General features: G+C 41.3%; 1 protein-coding gene across 2 annotated transcripts in view; it reads right to left on the bottom strand.

Annotated features, from left to right (window-relative positions):
* The window catches only part of LOC137416712 (uncharacterized), a 418,237-nt gene that overhangs the window by 106,097 nt on the left and 302,164 nt on the right, over nt 1-9,976 (bottom strand). The gene's annotated exons all lie outside the window — the stretch shown is intronic.

The raw sequence follows: 9,976 nt of genomic DNA, 5'->3' as shown, positions 1-9,976 counted from the left end.
TATATTGCTGGGGACCCGAGGATGTGCCTTTTCAAGGTTTCATATTAATCGGACAAGTAGTTACCGAGCTATGTCCAAAAAACGATTCAACCAATCAGAGAGCAGCGAGCTATCACGTGTGCCGAACGTGGCGAACAGACTCTGCCTCGGACGGCACATTTGAGAGCGTATTCATTTATTTCACGTTGGAAAACTATGTTGCCGTTCAACTATGTTTTAAAACTAAATAAAACTAATTTGCGATTCATCGTAACTGCGATTTGCGACCTTCCGGACAGTGAAGACTTCACTTCCGGCAGCCAATCACAGAACGCGTTGTTGCGTAGGCGTGGCCGATGTGAGAGCGAGCCGAGCCGAGCGCGTGCGCCATTACGGTTCGTAATTCGATTTCTTCCGGAGAAAATAATAATTTCTCGATTTCTTATGCGCATTATTTCTCCCAGAGCGAAGGGCGGAAGCGAAGAGCGTTGTTTTTTTTGTTTACGGGCGTACGGGCGTACGGGCGGGGTAGAGCGTACGGGTAGCGTTTTTTTTTTTTTTTGGCAAGGAACGGGCACCCACGTACGGGCATGCCCTAGTATTGTACAATGACAAAAGAAGGTTCATTTTAAAATGGAATAACCCGTGAGTTCGGCGGAACGTTGCGATTTTTAAAATCAGAACTCCTGTCCCGAAGATGATGATGAAACCAAACTACCCGAAGATGATGATGCAACCAAACTACCCAAGGGTGATGATGCAACCAAACTACCCGAGGATGATGATGCAACCAAACTACCCGAGGATGATGATGATCCAGATCTCAGATGATGCTCAGATCCAGATCCGGATCCACATCTTCACCAAAATCAAATCATTTCTTCATTTCTTTCAGAATAACGCACAAGATCAACCAATATAGTTGAAAAATATTTGATTTGGCAAGAACTAAAAAGTTCCTCATGGACACACCAATGAGAGTGCTGGGGTGTGTTCATTCCTAATCAGCTCGTCCCATTCCGAGTACATGTGTTCCTCGCTCCCCCCTCAGGAGACAAGCGTCGGGCTTCCCCTTTCACTGAAGATCCCCCAAGTCAAATTATTGGTGTTCGTTTCGGTATCCGATGGGTCCAAACTGTTGGGTCCTAATAATCATATTAAGTTCGTGGAACTTATCAAAAAAGAATTCGGCGACGTTTCGAGAGCGAAAAAGTTGAGATCTGAAGATCTATGAATTGAATGCAAATCGGTGCTCAGCGAGACGAGGCGTTGAGAGGGTCGGGAAGAGATATTGAGAGGGTCGGGATGTGGAGTCGAGAGGGTCGGGGCGAAGTGTTGAGAGGGTCAGGACGAGATGTTAAGAGGCTGAGAATGAAGTGTTGAGAGGGTCAGCACGAGTGGTTGAGAGGGTCAGGACGAGATGTTGAGATGGTCAGGACGAGATGTTGAGAGGGTCAGGACGAGATGTTGAGAGGGTCAGGATGAAGTTTTGAGAGGGTCGGGACGAGATGTCCTTAATGACCCAAAAGTCCCCAAGGACCGAAAAAGTTATAGATGACGCAAAAAGGTCTGGATGACCCAAAAGTACCCAAAAGACCCAAGAGTCCCCGAGGCCCAAAAAGTGCTTGATTCAAAAAGTCCAAGCACCCAAGAGTCCCAAAGGACCCAAAAAGTTATTGATTACCCAAAAGTCCCCGAGGACCCAAAAGACCCAGATGACCCTAAAATCCACAAAGACCCAAACAACCCAAATTCCACAAGGACCCAAAAAGTCCTTGACCCAAAAGCCCCCAAGGACCCAAAAGACCCCGATGACCGAAAAATCCTCAATGACCCAAACAACCCAAAAAGTATTTGATGACCCAAAAGTCTCTGAGGACCCAAAAGACACAAAGAACCACAAGGAGCAAAAACACAGATTACCCAAAGGTCCTTCATGACCCAAAATACGCAAAAGTTCCCAAGAACCCAAAAGTGCTTGATGACCCAAAAGTCCCCAAGGACCCAAAATACCCAAGAGTTCCCGAGGAGCCAAAAGACCCAGATGACTGAAAAAGTCACAGATGACCCAAAATAACCAAAAAGTTATTGATGACCCAAAAGTACCCATGGACCCAAAAGACCCAAGATTCCCTGAGGACCCAAAACACCCAAATGACCCAAAAGCCCTTAATGACACAAGAGACCCAAAAAACCCCAAGGACCAAAAATTCCATGAGGGCCCAAATGTCGCAGATGACCCAAAAGTCCTTAATGAACCAAAAGACCCAAAAGTACCCGAGGACCCAAAAGACCCAAAAGTCCCTGAGGACCCAAAAAGTTATTGTTGACCCAAAAGTCCCAAAGGACCCAAAATACCCAAGAGTCCACGAGGACCAAAAAGTTCATGATGACGCAAAAGTCGTCAAGGGCCAAAAGACCCAGATGACCCCAAACATCCTTGACGACCCAAAAGTCCCCAAGGACCCAAAAGGCTGAGATAACCTAAAAGTTATTAATGACATAAAATACCCAAAAGTCCCGAAGGACTCAAAAATTATTTGACCGAAAGGTCCCTGAGGACCCAAGACCCAGATGACCTAAAAGTTTTTCGTGACCCAAAAGTCCACAAGTACTCAAAAAGTACTTGACCCAAAAGTCCCTGAGGACCAAAAGACCCAGATGACACAATAGTCCCTAATAACCCAAAGGTCCCCAAGGATCCAAAAAGTTGTGGATGACCCAAAGAGTCCCCAAGGACCCAAAAGACCCAAGAGTCCCTGAAGACCCAAAACACCCAGATATCCCAAGGACCCATGATTCCCCAAGGACACAAAAAGTCCTTGATAACACAAAAGTCCCTGAGTATCCAAAATACCCAATGGTCCCCAAGGAGCTAAACCCAAAGATGACCCAAAAGTCCTTCATGGCCCAAAATAGCCAAAAGTCCCAAAGGACCCAAACAGTGCTTGATTCAAAAGTCCCCAAGGACCCAAAAGACCCAAGAGTCCCAGAGGGCCCAAAAGACTCAGATGACACAAAAAGTCCTTGAAGACCCAAAACTCCCCAAAGACCCAAAAATCCCCGAGGACCAAAAAGACCCAGATGACCAAAAAGACCCAGATGACCAAAAAGTCCTTAATGATCCAAAATACCCAAAAGACTCCAAGGACCCAAAATTTATTGATTACCCAAAAGTCCCCGAGGACCCTAAATACCCAGATGACGCAAAAGTCCTGTATTGGAATTTATTTTTCCTGTTGGTAATAATTTAACCTAAGGACCGAAACTAAAAGAACAGGAATTATTCATGAAAGCAGATTTAAAATCCAAATAACGGTTCCATGGAAAGGGAGACAAATCAAGAAGACCCGAATTAAATAATTGAACACTTCTAGATTATCCTGATAAGGACAAGAGGAGCGTTTTGTGAAAGTGTAAATTTAATTACTTCACTCCAATCCACTTGCTGGGCGAGCTGAATCGTCTCTGACCTCTTTGCCCAAACTGCCAGGAGTTTGCGAGACGACCGGGCCACATGGATCGTAAAACCTTTGCCTCCAGCGTGTAATTATCTTCTCGCTTTTTGAGTGCAAAAGAGCGCATGTAATTTTCCACGTAACCACACCGATAATCACTGTATAATTGATTTAAGAATTAATAGACATACGAAGCCATATGGAGAGCTTTATAATAACCAAAAGGGCTTCAGCACACTTTGCGTGCACGCATTCCACCAGATAGCCATAGATAAGGGGCCAGGTGTTCGTCTTGTCTCGATGGCAACACAAGTCTTTACGAGTTGCTTGTTTGAATTCACATGCATATATACTGCTTTGAGAATATAGATGACCAAATTAATAAATTTTACATTTTTTAAAAGCTGTCATTTTATTTAAACTTAGTTCGAGGACGCAGATGGGGTTAGCATTTTGAGATTCCTGTTGCCTTCTGACATCAGTTTGCAGTCATTGTTGTGGACATTCTGGTGATAGACAGCTGTATGGCTTTCATCAGGAGGTTTGGGGTGCTGGCTGGTTGTCAGGGGTTACAGATGGTACTCCAAGGATTTGTGCTTATATTGTATATGCCCAAAGGGCTGCACGCTTTCACGATAGCTTTATCCTCACTGTTTCACTGAATACCTTGCCGTCTTCTGAGGATCGCCAACAAGGGGGGCACGTACAACCCAGTGTGGGTAATGCTATGTGAATTTAACAAACCTTTATCAGCAAAACTTTCCCCACAGTCAGACTGTCAGAGCACTTTTTATGCAAGCACCACAGCGTGGGGTACACTGCGGAAGTTCAAGCGCCGTCTGGAAATAAAATCCTTATCACAAATATAACATTTGTAAGGATTCTCTCGTATGTTGTTATCTCCACGTGCAGGTTTTAGGAGGTGGGAGGCAGGTCTCCCAGAACTCAAAATCTCCACCTCCTTTTCTGGTAAAGGATCATTATTCATGGACCAGTTTGTGAAACTTAATTCTCATAGCTTTGTTTCAAGGGCTCATTTTAGATTCATCGTTGAAACTGACAGCCTCCACCTGTAGCTTGTTTGTCTGACTAACCTGTAGCTAAACTGGCGGTTCGTGGAAGTAGCAGGAAGGTGACCTGTGTTCAACAGTGTTGAAGTATTTCATCAATTTACATAAAATAAAGATTGTAAAATTCATTTTAAAAATTATGTGTAATTATTGGTATTACACGGTGTCTATTACATTACTCTAACATGTTACATTCGTTATTTGTGCCTGTTGTTTGTTTTCACTGTGCTTTCACTGTGCTTTATGTCCTTTATGATGTTCACTGTCCTTCATATATATTATGTTCAGTGTCCTTTATGGTGTCATTATAAACAGTAATTTTCCTGTTTGGAATGATTTTCAATTTTGTTTGACTGCCAAGCAGCAACAGAGTCAAAATATTGTTGGACGCGGGGTGTGGGGTGCGTCACAAGTGGGACTTCACTTCTCACTTCAAATTATTGATTTGAGGAGAAGATTTGCATGGGTTGTTCCTTTGAAAAACAAAAGGGGTAATACTTCCATGTTAGCTTTCAGTGGAATATTTAGGATAAGCAATAGGAAACCAAAGAAGTTATGGACTGATGAGGAAACAGAGTTTCATAACAAAATAGTTATGAAATTTCTTAAAGATAATGGTATAATATTATACAACACCTTTAATGAAGGGAAGGCAGTTGTTATTGAGCATTTTAATCACACTTTGAAAGAGAAATTATATGAAAAAATTCAGTATGTTGTTGACAATTACAATAATACAGTTCATTCATCAACAAAATCAAAACCATCGGAAACATTTACAAAATTAGAATACGAAAAGGAGATTAATTTGATTAAACCCAAGTTCAGAGTTGGTGATATTGAAAGAATATATCGATGGAAAAGCCATTTTGAGAAAGGTGATACAAAGAGATGGACTAATGAACTTTTTAAAATCGTTGTTGTAATTGATACAGTTCCTTGGACCTATAAATTATATGATTCAAATGGAGGAGAGATTTTAGGTTCATTTTATTCACAGGAATTACAAAAGCCACAGGTAAGCAGATAATGCCCTTGAAAGCAATAGGTTGACACTTCACAATCCACTACTATACAGGGATGGGAGGATTAATGTTGTTGTTTGGGGGTTAGGAATATAGAAATGACTTATTCCTGGACTACAATCCTCCTCAATCATGAGTAGCTCTTCGATGAGACCACCCTCAAGAAACTCTTCATAATTACTTAGTAGTCGAAGAGTTGTTCTTTAAAATGGGTTCCTCTTTTCACCTTGTATTGAGCACCCAAGTCGAATAGTAAGTAGCAGTGATTTCTTAAAGGAGTTAATTAGAGCTGTTCTAAAGTGTCTATCACATTGTTCAACAGTCTCCTGAATAGATTTAGGTGTATCAACAAACTTTTTAAACTTCATAATTGTTTAGGGTTTCTCTTTATTATAACAGGAAATATTTATAGATGCTTCTCTGCTTAAAATAAAATTTTCTTGGAAATTTAGCCATTTAATCTCTGCTCAACAAAGATACTTGCACCAAGAACCTTGATGGTGATGAATGTTGAAAGAAAATTAAATTATTCCCTAAAATGAAACAAACATAAACAAATATTAATTGGTCCACTTAATGAGTAAAATCAAATGCAGTCCTCTTCCCAATTTTCCCTTCCACTACAAGTAGTATGAGAATGGAGTGCCTTGAATGCACCAACTAACAGCAAGCAAACGTCGTGAGGTAGAATGAGCATTAGGGAATGTCTGTTGAACATCTTGAAATCTTGTGGATAAAATCTAGTTGAAAATCCAGTGAGTCAATAATTATCCTTAATTTTCTCCATTGACTTCAATGGTAAAATGTTTGTGCCTCAGAACCTATGAGTCATTGTTAAGTCTATTGAGGATTTAATATTTGTCGCAAAAATCTGGTTGTCCCAAAAGAGGGTGAAATCTGGTTGAAAATCCAGTGAGTCAATAAGTTTTTGCCTTTTTCCCCATCGACTTCAATGTTAAATTTTTTGTGCATTGAAACCCCCATTTTCCGACGACTCATGGGTCTTAATCCATCATCCTGAAATTGGAGACGGCAGAAACGACCGAACCCGATTCCAGAGAAACCAGAAACGTTGCGATGCACATTTTGGGATCCGAAAATCTTTTCTCAGGAACTGGAAAGTTCCCAAATAATTCTTCAAGTTTAGAAAAACACTTACCAAAAGAGAAGAACCTGCAATCTAGACATCTTGCGGCTTCAAAAAAGATTTGAAAAATTTGCAAAAGTCAGCATACATTGTAAATTGAAATTTCTCTTTGGCGAGAGAGAGGAGCTCGGTCCGCAATGAATCCGACTCAGTACAAGCTTGAATAACCTTCTGATTCTCAATTTGAAGCTTATCGATCACTGCTTGGGCTGTTTCTGCTCTCAGACCTTGGGACTTGAGCCATTCCAAGAAGCTCTCCATTTCACTGATAACCTGTCATGGATACAATGCCTATGTTAAGAAAGGAGAGGTTATTAGTGGGGCAGATAGGCAAACCAATTGTGCATTTTATGACTGAAGCATGAAAGTTTCAGCATATGATCTTCATACCCCTAGGTTTTACTTTAGACGTGGAGGCACTTTATATCTGACCTTTGGTGACCTTGAGAGGTCATTGACCTCAGCATTGCATTTTTCGGGTTTTTCCCCATCACTTTCCTTTATAATAATGTATATCTTTGCCTAAATTGCATTTTTGTTCTAATAAAGATGCAATTTGCTGCCAGCTAACTCTACAAAATTCAGCTTAGAGCACCAATTTGGCCAGGGTGGCTCCTGACCCTACCTAAGTAGGTTATACGTGTTTATTTACAGGTGTAAAGGTAGCTATCAGGGGAGACACCCCAGGTGAATAGGGTAAAAAAATTAACTAATAGATATCACCATTAAACTTCCCCAGTTGTTTACTGAAATCAAGTCAATTATTTTTTGTATTACAAGTTTTCTGAAATTGTATGTTTAAATATGCAAATTAGGCATTATCTTATTAAATATGTGCTAATTTCCATACATTTCCAGATAGGAAATCTGAACATTTGATAAAGCCAGGATAAAATTATTGTTTCATTTTGTTGACATATTAGTGTCCAAGGTTTTTCCAGAGGGAACTTTGGATATCTCTTTTTATCACTCCATAAATCAGAAAATACTGTCAACAGCAATAAAAAAACTATTTTCGCCATGTTTGTAGGAATACAATATTATGTAAATCAGGCTATGAATGATATATAAACAAACCCCTCTGTAAAAAAACTTCAAAATATAGATAGGAATGAAACTGGAAAGTTTGGTGAATGTAAGTGCTACTGAATTGAAGATTTCTGGCTCAGAGTCTGAGAAAAAACGTATTTTTAGAAAACGGCCTTTATAAAAGATTTGTATTGTAAAATTCCATACAAGATTCCTTTGACACCATCGATCACACCATCCTCCTCACCCGACTTGAAACCACCTTTAACATTACCGGCACTGCCCACTCTTGGATTAAATCATACCTCTCTGACAGACGTCAGTTCATCTCCATCAATAACTGCAAATCCCCCACTGCTCCCCTCCCCCAAGGTGTCCCCCAAGGTTCAGTTCTTGGCCCCCTCCTCTTCATCCTTTACCTGTCCCCCCTCGGTCACTTAATCCGCCGTCATGGTCTCCAATTCCACTGCTTCGCCGATGACATCCAGCTTTTCATCTCCACCAAGTCCATCTCCACCGCCACCCACTCTATCCTGACAAACTGCATCACTGAAATAAAATCCTGGCTTCAAATCAACTTCCTCAAACTTAACTGTGATAAATCTGAAATAATCATCATTGGCCCAAAAACGCTCACCAAGTCCACCCATAACTTTGCCCTCAACATCGACGGTTTCCCAGTATCCACCTCCCCTCACATCCGGAATCTTGGCATCATCTTTGACCAAACCCTCTCCTTCGACAAATACACTAAACAGATCACAAAGACAGCCTTCTTTCACCTGAAAAACATCGCCCGTCTCCGTCCATCCCTCTCCTCCGTGGCTGCAGAAACCCTCATCCACGCCTTCATCACTTCCCGTCTGGACTACTGCAATAGCCTCCTTTATGGTTCACCCTCAACAATCACCAATAAACTCCAATACATTCAGAACTCCGCTGCCCGTCTACTCACCCATTCCCGGACCCGTGACCACATCACCCCCGTCCTTTACAAGCTTCACTGGCTCCCCATCTCCCAGAGAATCCAGTACAAAATCCTCCTCTTGACCTACAAAGCCCTCCATAACCTGGCCCCATCCTACCTGGCTGACCTCCTCTCCAGACACACTCCCACCCACAACCTCCGCTCTGCTGGTACCAACCTCCTGACCCCCCCCCCCCATCCGGACCAAATTTAGATCCTGGGGGGACAGGGCCTTCTCCATCGCTGCTCCCACCCTCTGGAACTCGCTACCTCACAATCTCAGAGACTCCTCCTCACTCACCACATTCAAAACATCACTCAAGACCCACCTGTTCAACACTGCATTCAACATTTAACCCACAGCATCTAACCCCTGACTATCTCCTCTCCTTCTCCCTCCTTTGTGCTTTGAATATTTCCCTATTGATTCTTCTTTTTTTGCAATTGTCTTTATGTTTTGCTATGCATTATGTTTTGCACTCTGTCAAAGCGTCTTTGGGCTTCCTGAAAAGCGCTATATAAAATAAATGAATTATTATTATTATTATTATTATTATAAGACACTACAGTGGAATAGCGTATCACCAGGAAAATCACCATGACACTTCCCCAGTAGTTTACTTAAATTAAGAAAAATATTTTTTGTATTACAAGTTTTCTGAAATTTTATGTTTAAATATGCAAATGAGGCATTATCTAATGCTAACTTAAAAAAATTGATCAGTGCATGAAAAACAATGTTTTTTCCTTGCGTGTCTCACATTAACAACTTTGACAACTTCTGCTGATGTGGGATTACATGACTGTTATTCGTTGGCCCGTATTTGAGAAATCAAGTAAGTGCTTCTATTCTGACTGATGGTTACATCAGCAAGAATGTGGGAGACAGAATTACAGTCATTATCTTGAAAGCTAGTACGTTAGGGAACATGTTAATTGTAAGCTAGCAGGCTAGTTTGTTTGCATTTTTCACCTGAAACCCTCCAAAGAGTGTTTTTTATGACATTTCACTCACTAAACATGTTTGAATTTGGTATTGCTGCATAAAAATATAAAAGAGTATAAATATACACTTACAATGTGGTATGTTCTTGTGCTTTACAGGATAATCCCTCTGCATGCTACAGCTAGCTTGTATGCACTCTTCAGAACTCGTGGTGGTGGAAAGTCTCTACAACAATAAGCTTTTCTCACCATGTTGAAACGCCATATACTGATTGATCTTGCCCAGCCTTCTACATCTAAGCATTCTAAGCTGCATTGCCCCACTAACTGGGAACTCTGTGCTCTCTGCCAGGAAG

Source organism: Myxine glutinosa, chromosome 1 (genome assembly GCF_964187855.1).
Source record: "Myxine glutinosa chromosome 1, kmMyxGlut1.1, whole genome shotgun sequence".
NCBI lineage: Eukaryota > Metazoa > Chordata > Myxini > Myxiniformes > Myxinidae > Myxine > Myxine glutinosa.
The sequence above is the reverse complement of the archived record's forward strand: the minus strand, read 5'-3'. Positions and strand labels throughout refer to the sequence as shown.